Source organism: Quercus robur, chromosome 11 (genome assembly GCF_932294415.1).
Source record: "Quercus robur chromosome 11, dhQueRobu3.1, whole genome shotgun sequence".
NCBI classification, from domain to species: Eukaryota; Viridiplantae; Streptophyta; class Magnoliopsida; order Fagales; family Fagaceae; genus Quercus; species Quercus robur.
The window spans coordinates 49,562,988-49,576,133 of NC_065544.1; the positions used below are offsets into that span (position 1 = coordinate 49,562,988).

A 13,146-nucleotide genomic window follows, 5' to 3' on the forward strand; every position below is an offset into this window, starting at 1 on the left:
CAATCTTGTTTTTCTTTAGGGTTTCTCTCTCAAAATTCTCTCTGGAAGCTCTCTTTCAATCGTGGGTAAAAGGGGTATTTATACTGGAGTGGGAGAGGAATGTGAAACGTCAGGTTTTACAAAACAGGGGTGGCTCGCGGCTTGACCTCGCGGCTTGACTAAGTCGCGAGATCCAGTCGCGAGTTAACCGTATGGCCAGTTGTTCTGTTTTGTCTTGTAGTGCTCCAGCTAGCATGACTGTTCACCTTCCAGCATGCTTGGCACGTGTGCTGCTTCTGGCGGCTTGCAGCCGCGAGTCCCAGCCGCGAGTCTCTGTTTTCTTGCACACTCTTGAGCAATCTTCACTCTATCTCACTCACTACCCTTACAACAAACCCACCTAAATACAGGGTTACTAAATGCTGAATTACAAGCAAATTTGGCACGGAATAAAGCCAATTAGATGGTTGAATAAATTCAACCTTACAGTCCTTACAAAGAGTATGCTATTTTATAAGCTATTGATATGGTCAATTTTTACTAGTTTTCATTTGATTCTATCATTAGTATTATTTTTTCACTTACCAATAATCACTCATCACGTTAACAGTTTATAAAAAAAAATTGTAAATAATGCATTTTCCAAAGATGTATTTGAGAAGTGTGTAGTCAAATAGAAAAAATGGAGTTTTTCTAAAACAAAATCTAAGATTTGTCGAATGTGAAATGCTCTAACCCACAAATTACACATTCCATTTACTAAACATTGCCTTTATTTTCTTATTCTTACTAAGCATTCATTTATAGAAGACATGCATCATATTCCAAATAGAAACAACAAATATAAACTCTACTCTTACGCACCAAAGCAAGTAGTTGATTCATCTGGGAACATCATAGTTTGAAATCCATGTCGAAGCCTTGCTTGCCAAACTTTCTCCACATTGGACATGGTGTGACCACACTCGTGATCATTCCAGCCTTCTAATGTATGTACTATCCCAGCTATACGCCATGCACTCATTACCCTTCTTGGCAACCAATTCTGCGAAAATACTTAAAAGCTTTCATATAAAGAAAAAGAAAAAGAAAAAAGGGATTGAAACATTAAATGTAACAGTGGCCGGATCACATTTAAAAGAATGCAAATCCTTTGTACCACTTTTTGTATACCATTCTATGTTCCACTAATCATTACTTACCTTGTGTATGATTGTTTTCCATTTTAAACTTCAGCTATTCTATAAGGAAAGTAATTAAAATGAAAACATGTCAAGTAGTGATTGGTGAAACATAGAGTGGTACACAAAAAGTGGTACAGAAAATTTGGACTCCATTTTAAAGGGAGTGAGGTAATCCATGCATTCTTAGCACACAATCTCATTAATAGTAATAGTAATATTAATACAAACCTCACAAGAATGGGCATTCTCAAGAGAAGTGGGAATCAACATTGCCGGCGTGCTATGGTACAAGCAGTCCTTTCGTAATTTCTTTGGTGGGAATTGTGAATAGGGAATAAATAATGTTCCTTCAGGTACTTTCAACTGTTCTTCTTCAGTCAATCCATCTCCTACTAACCATGTCTGTACAAATTTATAGCAATATTTTTGCTGTTAAAAGTTTAATCTTTGTCTAGCTAGATATTAGAATTTTCAGGTGTAGAAATGAAATGGTCTGAATTAATAGTATATATAAGTTTGTGAATACTAATTTAAATATTTAGTAATAAATATTGAAAAAGAACAAATGTGATATGTACTTCAGGTTAAGATAATAGAGGGAAAGTATTTTATGGTTTACCTTTTGACCGTAACTTTTTGAAAGGATCAAACTACTCTCTGAGTTCATGTCCAACGATTTGTTACGCTTCATGTGCTCATCCTCATGTAATCTGGCTACCTAAAATGAGCTCAACTCATGTTAGAAGATTAAAAAAATAATAAAAAATTACCTTGTTATTGGCCTATTTAATTCCGAAATTAATTTAAGCTATTTCATCTTTGAGCTTTTCTTAAGTTTAAAATTGGTTATAAACTGACTGCTGTTGGGGAAAAATCCTAATCCCCTTAATGTTTATGTGTGAATTAAAATATATAACTACCAAACAATAGCAATATTATGGAAACAAAAATTTCAGAAAGCACCACATAAACACAACCACACAAGAACACTAAATCTTATGTGGAAAACTCTCTAATGTAGAGGGAAAAATCACGGGACAGCTCCGAAAAATATCCACTATGAAATAGAGATTACAACTCTCAAGTTTGTGCCAAACTTGAGTCCACAGTAAATTGGATATACAACAAATAAATCTCAAGGAGTAAATACAATCTCACCACAAAACTAGTAGCAAAATCTTCTTCTGAACACTAACTCTCTAAAGTTGTAGCACTCAAAAAACTCCAAAAGAACTCCACCAAATTATCTTCCTTGTATGTAGCTTGAGGAAAAAAAAAATGTCTCATTTTTCTCTTTTACTCTCTCACACTCTTATTGTGTTTCTCTCTATCTGCTAAAGCTCTCTCTTTTTTTGTGTCTTGCTCTCTCTGGAACTCACACAAAATGGCCAAAATAGCTCTCTGTTTTGCTTTAGCTTCCCACAAGGCCAAATGGCCTTTGCTTCTTTCAGACCAACTCGGGCTTGGCTTGATAAAAAGCTTGTTCATGTTTGTTTGTTTATAAATAAGCCAAGCTTGAACCTTAGTTTTAGGCTCGTTTAATAAACAAGCCGAGCCCAAGCAAAACAATTTGTTCACAAACAAACTTGTGAGCTATTAGGCTTGATACACAACAATTCAAGCATAAACTCATTTATAAGTTTATATGTGTTAGCTAAATATACTTATTATACATATCTTAATAATGACATGGCCAACATGAGACCACTACCTATATTACCTTAATTTTTTCCTTCCCTTTAAATTGATCAAGAACCACTTTAGACTATAATTACATTTGAAAATAAATAAATAATTAAGTAGGCCACTTATGATCCCTCCCTATCAATCAATTACAGTTATGAAACATGTTAGTATTTTCTCATTCATAATAGTTGCAAAAAGGTATTTTTCTAGTCCTTCACCATCTAACGTGAATATAAAAATTGTATTCTGAACAATTGTTGAAGTTGTAGACAAGGAATGATGAATGAATGAATTTAATTATGTAAATTATTAATTTGAATAATAGTTAATCATAAGTAGGATGAGATGCATGATAAAATGAGTAACTATTTTCTTTTTCTTTTTTCTTAATTTTAGAGATTTAAGAATTTAATAATGTAATTTTTTTAGATCTCAAGCTCAAAAACTTGACCTAAGCTCGAGTTTGAGCTTGATATTAAGCTTGAGTTTGGCTTGACTAATTAATCAAGTCAAGTCAAGCCAAGCCAAGCCAAGCTCAAGGTTTTTGGCTTTCCCACGAGATCAAGCTCAAACACTATTTTTAGGCTTGTCACAAGTTCAAGCCAAGCTCGAGTTTTTGATTTTTCTTAACGAGCCAAGGTTGAACATGCACTACTCGACAAAGCTCAGCTCATTTATAGCCCTATTCTTTCTTTTCTTTTTCTTCAACATGTCCAACACGCTTTGGATCACTTCTCATTAAGAGAAGTAAGATTTCTCACAAGTCTTGCTCATTTCTCAATAAATAAGAAAGGTAGCTTTGAAGACTTTTGGAAGAAGCTCATAAATGAGTTTTGACAAATATGTGTGATGGAATCCAAGGGTGTACATGCACCCAACAAAATCACCAGTGCATGAATAGCAACACTAAATAGCATGATGCAGTTTATTAATGAAAGCCTTCATGATCTTGTTATGACATGGATCTAAAAGGTGTACACTAATACACATACCTGGATACCTCTTTTGCATAAATTAATTGCAATTGCACAAGCAACCTTAGTGATTTTGCCTCGAATAAGAACTTGGGTTGTCCCTTTGGGAATGTTGTTTAGCACAATGGCAGCTGCGAGGCTACTTCCATCCACTACCTTTATTTTCAGTTGAGGATTCCTCTTGACATAGAGTTCGCCATATCCGTTCAGTTCCTCCCCCTGCAAACCTTTGATGTATTGAGAGAGAGAGAGAGAGTACCAACCTATCGTTTCTAAAACAACAAAGTTTTAAACCACCAGTATTTTATTGAGGATAGTCCCACCTTTTTTTTGGGGGGGGGGTGTTTGGAATCTGGTTTTTATTTTTTTAGTTTATGTTCAAAATTTTAGTGTCTCTCTCTCTATTTTTATTTATTTTTTTAGAGGTATAACTATATTTATCATCTTCAAACAAATAAGCAAATAATTTTTCAGCAAAAAATTACATGCACATTAAAAATTGGTAAAGTTTTTGTTCTTAAAATTTTAATCATAGTTGTCTCCAAGTGCACCACCAAATGTCATAAAGTATAAACCCATTAATGGACATAAATATGAAAAGAAAAAAAAAAGTCTGAAATGTATATTTGGTTCTCACTTTGCAAGTATACTTCAAAATATTTTCGATAAGTGGTTGCCAATATCGTAGATGAGAAATTTGTAAGGTTCTAAAAGTTTAGAATAATTGGCAAATCGTGAACACAAACTTGTCTAGATATAGATCTTAGGGTCTATAGGCATTATTAGACAATGCTCAAGGTGATATAAGTCAAGATCCAAGAACAAGCAAGCTATAGAAAAGAGAATTCGAAATTTTTCTAGTTCGACCGATTGAGAGACAGGCTCGATCAATCGAGATTCGTATTTGCAGAATTTTAATTAAGCCCAAACAGCTATTCAAGCCTAAAAAGGATTAGGGTTTCAAATCTACTTCTTCTAGTATTTAAAGGAAATTCTAAGCACGTTTTTATAAGGTTTTTAGAGAGAGAAGATTGTGCCTCTTTTGTAGATCTAGGGTTTTGTACCCAAAATCTCTCTAATGTCTTCTACCGGTGTTATTCCTTGAAGAATCTCAAGATCTGGTGTTGTAGAAGTTGCTGCCTTCTCTAGTCATCAAAGATGCTGATGATCTAAACCTTTAAGAGTGGTCTTGGAGTCACAAATAGGAGAGTTTGTGCTCTTTATCACTAGTGTGGGTGCTTGTGTTGCAAAGGCCTAATAGAGAAGGAGTCCATGGATTTGGAGCTTGTACGTGGTCGTGTTAGTAAGTTCTACATATGGTAACAATAGGATATTAGTGGTCTAAGTCTTATTGTAAACTTCAATTCTCTATAGTGGATTTGCTTTTTACCTTGAGGATAGCTAGGTTAAATCCTCCCAGGTTTTTTTACTGGTTTGGTTTTCTTGGGTCATCATATCGTTTTGTTATTTATTTTTCCGTTGCTTTGCATGATATGATTGTTTTGTTTTAACCTAGATCTGAATAATAAACCTAAGTATTTACTTGGTTAATTAATTAGGTTAAACAATCTAGTTTTTACAGGGATCTAAAAATGTACAAGTGGTATCAGAGCGGGTTAGCTCTTGATTTAGGTTATTATACCTAGAGTTGATCCTTGATCGCTTTTATCATGGATAATTTTAAGTGTCTTTCTATTTTTTATTATGATGTTTTGAATAAAAAGGACACTATTGTTTCAGTTGATATTTTTGAGGCTTGTGAAAGGACTTTGCAGGATTTCAGTCTTTCTCAGAAAATTGGTGTAATCTCCCAAATACACTTTGCTTCTCATGGATTTTCACCGACAAAGCCGAAGACTTGTGCTATATGGGTGAGAAAAGATTCTCTAAGGTGAGTGTTGCTGACTTGTCCCTAATTTAATTTTTTCAATCATTTGTAGACATGTTTTCTTTTAGTTTTTGGTTGTTTTATTTTCTTAGGTTGTTTTGATTTTTCAAAAATCCAAAAACATTGAAAATTTTTCAAAAAGACATTTTATTTTGTGTCTATTTTTTTTTTTTTTGAGGATGACATGAATTATAATATCTCTCTCTTGATTTAGAGCATGCTTGACATTGTGGAGGAACTTGAATAGTATGTGTTATATATGTGCTAAGCTATTTTTGATTTTGTGTGAATATGTATTAGTTTGTACGTGCACTCAAGGGTTAATCAAGAAATTTATATTTCTTGTTTGTGTGCCCTCTATAGCTTAGTTGAGTACTATCATGCATAGTTTTGCATTGTTCATTTAGCATAATGTGTGCCTTTTGTTTTTGGTCATAATTTTTTTTTAACCAAAAAGATTGGAAAGAGGGATATGGAAGGATGTGTTTTGTATTACATATCTTGGATTTGTAATTAAGGTTGGCCTATTATCTTTACATAACATGCTTATGTACCTTGTTTAGCTTAGATGAGCTTATTTTTCTGCACTTTTCTAAGTTTTAGCTATGTAGTGCAAGTTGTGTGGGAGTTGTTTATAGTTTTTGATTACATGATCTTGATTTTGAAATCACATGCTTTTGATTGTTAGGACTAGAACCTAAAGAGAAAAGCATAAATAACCATCTCACAACTGTTTACTAGCCAATCATGAACACCTTAGTGCATATCATAAGATTTTGTGCTCAAGAAAGTGTTGCACATGCACAAAAAGAACATAAGGTATAGTCTCAGATTAATAATAAAATTGGTGTGTACATTATTGGGCTATAGTAAAGATGACATAAAGAAATAAAATTGGTGTGTACATTATCTGGCTACTATAACAATTTCACAATGAAAGAAAAATGGGGTGTACATTATGAGGCAAAAAAATAAAAAAATAAAAATTACATGATTGAAAGCTTGTTTTCTAGGAGATGTGAGAGTTGTAAGATGTAACTCTTTAGGTGATAGTCTCATTCAAACTTATGTGATGAATAATGTAGAAATTGTGATTGATTACTATCTACATGTCACCTCACATGTATCTCATGTTGTTACTAGTTGCACACACTACACAAGTTATTCTTTGCTAAACTTAGTGCATGATATTGTGTGTGAATTTTTTTTGGCCATTCAAGATTATATATTCTATGATTTTGATACAAAATATGTTCAAGGGTTGAAAATTTGGGGGTAAAAAGTGTGAAAATCTTGGTTTTGAAGCTCTAGATTGAAAACTCATGTTTTTGAAAAACATTTAAACTCATTCTCATGCATTTCATTCATGAAATTACTTGGGTTGAGTTGTTTTCTACATAATCTTCTGCAGTTTTTCAAAAATTCAAATTTCCAGAATTTCAATCGATTGAATGTGTTTTTCAACCGATTGAAAATCCCTTGATTTTTAATCATTGCTCTCTGCTTTACTCAATTGGTATTCGATTGATGCTCGACCGATCAAAACTGAAAAATTTTCAGTTTCTAAGTTTCTGACCAAATTTTTTTTCATGCATCATTTATATTTAGGATTCACATGCATAGCATTTTTTTTTTTGTATTCATCTTGCAGTTTTGCAGTCATACCTCTCATTGTTTTCACACATACCATGCACACACTTTGCTAAATAGGATACTCAACTTGATTTAAAAATTGATTGATTAATTTTTGAGTTTTGTATAGTTTAGTATATGCTATTTTTATGTGTGAATTGCAGAAAATATTTTTCTAAAGAGATATGATGGATAATAATTGTTCAAATATTTTCTCTACTTGATTTGAGTTCGAAAGACTATTTGTTTATGGGTCACATAGTGTCAAGTTTGCATTTATTGAAAGAGAGAATATTTTTCTTCATGTGTATCCTCAACTTAGTTATTAAGTTTGGTTTGTGTGTCTTTATTTTTCTCACCTCCTAATTTTTTCCCAAAACTTGTATCGTTTTTCCTATTTTTATAGGGGGAGAAGCTTGTTTTTAACCTTTGTTGTTCATAGGGGGAATTGTTGCTCTTCATAGGGGGAGTTGTGTCTATTTTCTATAGAGTTGAATTGTTTTGTGTTCCCTTAATTATCTATTTTCTCTTATTCCCTATTGCGTATGTTTTTTGTCTACATTCTGATCGGGTTGTCTTTGTCGATATGTGACAAAAAGGGGGAGAAATAAATGAAATGTGGGAATCCTATTTGTTTTGGTTTGGAGGAGAATATAAAAAGTTATTTTGATGTATCTAACTTAGGGGGAGAGTTAGAATTTACTTTTTTTTTTATTGATTCATATTGTTTATATATCTTTCTTTTGACACACGCGTTGATGTGTTCTTTTGAGTGTTTCAGGAAAGACAAGTACATTCTAATCAAGACCTTCTACCTCCTCTTGCAACTTTTAGGTTAGGAGTCTTAGATTGGGATTTTTGATGTAATTGGGCATTTTATTGTATTGGGTTGTTCTTGTATTTGAGCATTTCATATTGTATGTAAGTTTCGTCACGAATTGCCAAAGAGAGAGATTGTTAGGTTCTAAAAGTTTAGAACAATTGGCAAATCGTGAACACAAACTTGTCTAGATATAAATCCTAGAGTCTATAGGTATTATTAGACAATACTCAAGGTGATACAAGTCAAGATCCAAGAACAAGCAAGTTGCAGAAAAGAGAATTTGAAATTTTCTTGGTTGGATCGATCGAGAGACAGGCTTGATCGATCGAGATTCGTATCTGCAGAATTTTAATTAAGCCCGAATAGCTATTCAAGCCCAAAAAGGATTAGGGTTTTAGATCTACTTCTTCTAGTATATAAAGGAAACCCTAAGCACATTTTTATAAGGTCTTTTAGAGAGACAAGAGTGTGCCTCTTTTGTAGATCTAGGATTTTGTACCCAAAAGCTCTCTAATGTCTTCTACCAGTGTTATTCCTTGAAGAATCTCAAGATCCGGTGTTGTAGAAGTTGTTGCCTTCTCTAGTCATCAAAGGTGCTGATGATCTAAACATTCAAGGGTGGTCTTGGAGTCAAAAATAGGAGAGTTTGTGTTCTTTATCACAAATGAGGGTGCTTGTGTTGCAAAGGCCTAATAGAGAAGGAGTCCGTGGATTCGGAGTTTGCACACGATCGTGTCAGTATGTTTTACATGTGGTAGCAATAAGATGTTAGTAATCTAAGTCTTATTGTAAACTTCGATTCTCTATAGTGGATTTACTTTTTACCATAAGGATAGTTAGGTTAAATCCTCTCAGGTTTTTTTACCCGTTTGACTTTCTTGGGTCATCATATCGTTTTATTATTTATTTTTCCGCTGCTTTGCATGATATGATTTTTTTTTTTTTTTTTTTTTGTAACCTAGATCTGAATAATAAACCGAAGTATTCACTTGGTTAATTAATTAGGTTAAACAATTTAGTTTTTACGGGGATCTAAAAATGTACAAAATTTAACTTAATCAAAAGAATTCATGAAACTAAGCCACCATAAAGTCTACGATGTAATATGAATTCCATTAGTCATGTTAGTATATTAATGCCAATATCAATAATGACATTTTAAAGCAATTTTGAAAGTATATGGACTAAAGTAAAACAATTGAAAATATAACGAAAATTTTGAAACAAAAGTTAAAGGATAAATACTATATATACAATTTAACAAAAGAAAGAAAGAAAAAAAAGAAGAAGAAGAGTGAATTACAATTAAAATAAAAAAGGAAAAAAAAAATGAAAACCGACACTTATCTGGTTCAAGAGACCTAGACTAAACACTTCAACGCCTTTTTTCTCTGCTTCAAGTATGGCTTGTTCTATCACATGATTGATAGAGTCATTATGCCATTGTAAGAAGTACTGTGACAATAGTAGATGAATAAGTAAGCAAAATATTATATTTGATTTGAATATAAAGGCTTCCAACAAATTTGATGAACAATGACGAAAATGTTTGTCAAAGTTGGGGAAAAAATTGCCAAATGCCCTTTTCGGGCAAAAATAGCAACGCTTTACCCCCTTTCCCAAACTAATTAAGGAAATGCCCCTCTTTTGAAACTTGATTTGTGATAAATTGAGTTAGGCCCTATAGCGGCGTTTTTAAGGAGCCTATAGTGACGTTTTAAGGACTTATAGTGGCGTTTTGTAACTCGACCTCTATGAAATCGAGTTATAGGTAAAAAAAAAAAATTGCCTATAACTCAATTTCATGGAGGTCGAGTTACAAAACGCCATTATAGGTCCTTAAAACGTCACTATAGCTCTTGAAAAATGCCACTATAGGGCTCCATAAATATATTTTTTTTTTTTAAACTCGATTTATCTCAAATCGAGTTACAAAAGAGGGGCATTTCCCTAATTAGTTTGGAAAAGGGGGCAAAACGCTGCTTAGTTTGGGAGAAAAGGGCATTTGCCCATTTTCTCCCAAAGTTGGTGAAGAAAGATCTTTCAAAACTACATATTAAATTAAGAACTAGTGGTGAGAAATTTTCTTACTTGATCACTATATTTCGAGATGACCCAAGTTTGCAAGCTGAGCATATTGAAACGATTCCTCTCAACCACAAATGTATGACCATAAATCATGGTTTACGTTGTAGACAATAATGTTATAGGCCACATTATCAACATGTACCATTTTAATGTGTGAGGGCTAGAGGCCAAGGAAGAAAGTCCAAGCCTTAGATGATAGATTGAGTCTAGTGTTGTGAGATGTGATAAATGCACTATGTGGGGAACGTCTTCCTCTTTGTTGAGAGAAGTTTCATATAGTGTATCAGTGGATTTGTCCATGGTACCATAAATGGGACAAAATTGGCCTTTGCCATTTTCGGGCAAAATAAATAGCATTCTACCTCATTTCCCAAACTAATTAGGGACACTACAACAAAATGTACTTTTAGTGACGAAAATTAGTGAGGAAATATTTTTCGTCGCTAAAAATACAGCTTTAGTGACGAAATATGAATTTCGTCACTAATAGTTAAAAAAATTATAACATTTAGCGACGAAAAATAAATTTCGTCGCTATTGAGATCTAAAAAATGGGCGCAAGCGGAGGGAAATTTCGGCGGTAGTGTAATTAATCTATAGCGACGAAATATTTCGTCACTGTAGGTATTGCTGTGGATAGTATTAGTGACGAAAATCCTTTTGTCGCTATAAGGAAGAATTAGTAACGAAACATATTCGTCACTAAAAATAATAATAGTTTTGCACTTATATATTTTTAGTGACGAAATATAAATTCGTCACTAAAAGTATACTATAGCGACGAAAGTTAAATTTCGTCGCTAAAAATGTTAACAAAAAATGGTTTCTTTAGTGACAAAAATAAAATTCGTCGCTAAAAGTTTAACAAATTCTGGGCCCTTTTGTGACGAAACAGAAATTCATCACTAAAAGTATGCTACAGCGAAATTTCGTCGGTAAAAATCTTAACAAAAAAATGGTTTCTTTAGTGAGGAAAAAGAAATTCGTCACTAGAAGTAGGAAACAGTGACGAAAGCATTTCGTCGCTATAAAGTTGTCTTTAGCAACAAAATGTTTTCGTCGCTGTTTCCTACTTCTAGTGACGAATTTCTTTTTCGTCACAAAAAGTGGTCTTTAGCGACGAAAAAATTTCGTCGCTAAAATACCACTATAAATACTCCCAAACAAAGCTAACACCCACTCAGCAAAACAAAAAACTGAGAAGCCCACGCTCAAGAAAAAAGAGAGAAACCCATGCTCAAAAAAAATAAGAGAGAAACCCAAACCAAAAAAAAAAAATGCCGATGAACCCAAACTGTCGCCGTCGCCGTTGCTGTTACCGTTGCCATTGAAGCGTTGCTGTTGTCGTTGCCGTTGCCGTTGAAGCGTTGCAAAAGAAATACCGATGAACACCCACCGTTTCAGTTGCCATTGCCGTTGAAGCATTGCCGTCGCCGTTGCCGTTGCCGTCGCCGTTGCCGTTGAAGCGTTGCAAAAGAAATACCGACGAACACCCACTGTTTCCGTTGCCGTTGCTGTTGAAGCGTCGCCATTGCCGTTGAAGCTTCGCCATTGCCGTTGCCGTTGCCATTCGCGACGATCGGTAAGGTTTTTCTTATTTTTATTTTTTATTTATTTTTTTTTCTTTCATTCCCTTAAATACATAGTTTGTTGAGAAATTTCTTTTAACACAAAAGATAAAAAAAAAATTCTTTTGTTGAGAAATTTTGTGCCAACAATTGTAGGAGTTGTGTTCTTTTGGATTTAGGAGTATGAATTTTACAGCTCTTATCAAATTCAAAATAATGTTTAATTGAGTTCAAACTGAATTAGAATAATGGAATTACTGAATTCATTCTGGAAATTTTGGTTTATTTATTTAGGTTTCTAGTACTAACAAGAAAGTTCATTAAACTTGATTGAGTATTCGATAGAGGCCTAGTGTTGAGAAATTGCGCCAATGATCTTGTTAGGTTCTAAGAAATTAGGAACTAATGTATTAGAACTTCAATTTGTATCATGTTGGCAAACCATGATCAAAACATAAAGTCTAGGTTTAGGCTTGCTCAAAGTATGTTTATTTGTGAAATTGGAATCGAGTGATTGCAGAATTTATTGGACTAAATCTGCCAGGCTCAATCGATCGAAAATTAGACTCGATCGATCGAACCACGTGCAGATTTATTTTTCTGCAGAGTTCCAGTTCAGCCCAAACTCTACTTAAACGTATTAGGGTTCAAGTAAAACTCTCCTATATATAAGGGAAACCCTAGAACGTTTTTTGAAGTTGTTTTTAGAGAGATTAGAGTGCCTCTTGTGCCTCTTTTTGTATTTAGGGTTTTGTACCCAAAGGCTCTCTAAAGGTTGCTCATATTGCGGTTTGTGTAAATCTCTTGTGAAATCTAGAGGAGCTTTCCTTTACACAAACTTAGGGTTTTCAAGGAGGAGATATTCTCTACACCTTGATGATCAAAACAGTTGCTGCCATTAAAGCTTAAAGAATACACAAGCGGGGGTGCTTGTAGCTGGTAGGAATCCAAGAAAGAAGGAGTTCGTGGACTCGGAGCTTGCACGTGGTCGTGCCAGTAAGTTCTACTGGTTGGTAGCATTAGGAAGTCAAGCGGGGGTGCTTGTAAGTCCTTTTGTATGAACTTCGATTCTTTCAAGATAGTGGATTCAAGTTTACCTTGAGGACAGCTAGGTCAAATCCTCCCCAGGTTTTTACCGGTTTGGTTTCCTAGGTGATCATATCGTGTGTTATTTATTTTCCGCTGCTTTGCATAATTTGATCTTTATTATTGTGATAACCTAGACTTGTTTAATTGGACTAAGTAACAACTTGTCTAATTACCTAGGTTTAATCAATTGTTTAAGGGGTCTAAAAACTGTCAGATCTAGCCCAAATGGCGTGTC

At 33.9% G+C, this 13,146-nt stretch overlaps 1 pseudogene; it reads right to left on the minus strand.

The window, feature by feature from the left end:
• Positions 1-835: 835 nt before the first annotated feature.
• LOC126705161 (very-long-chain aldehyde decarbonylase CER1-like) overlaps positions 836-13,146 on the minus strand; it is a 39,097-nt pseudogene continuing 26,786 nt past the window's right edge.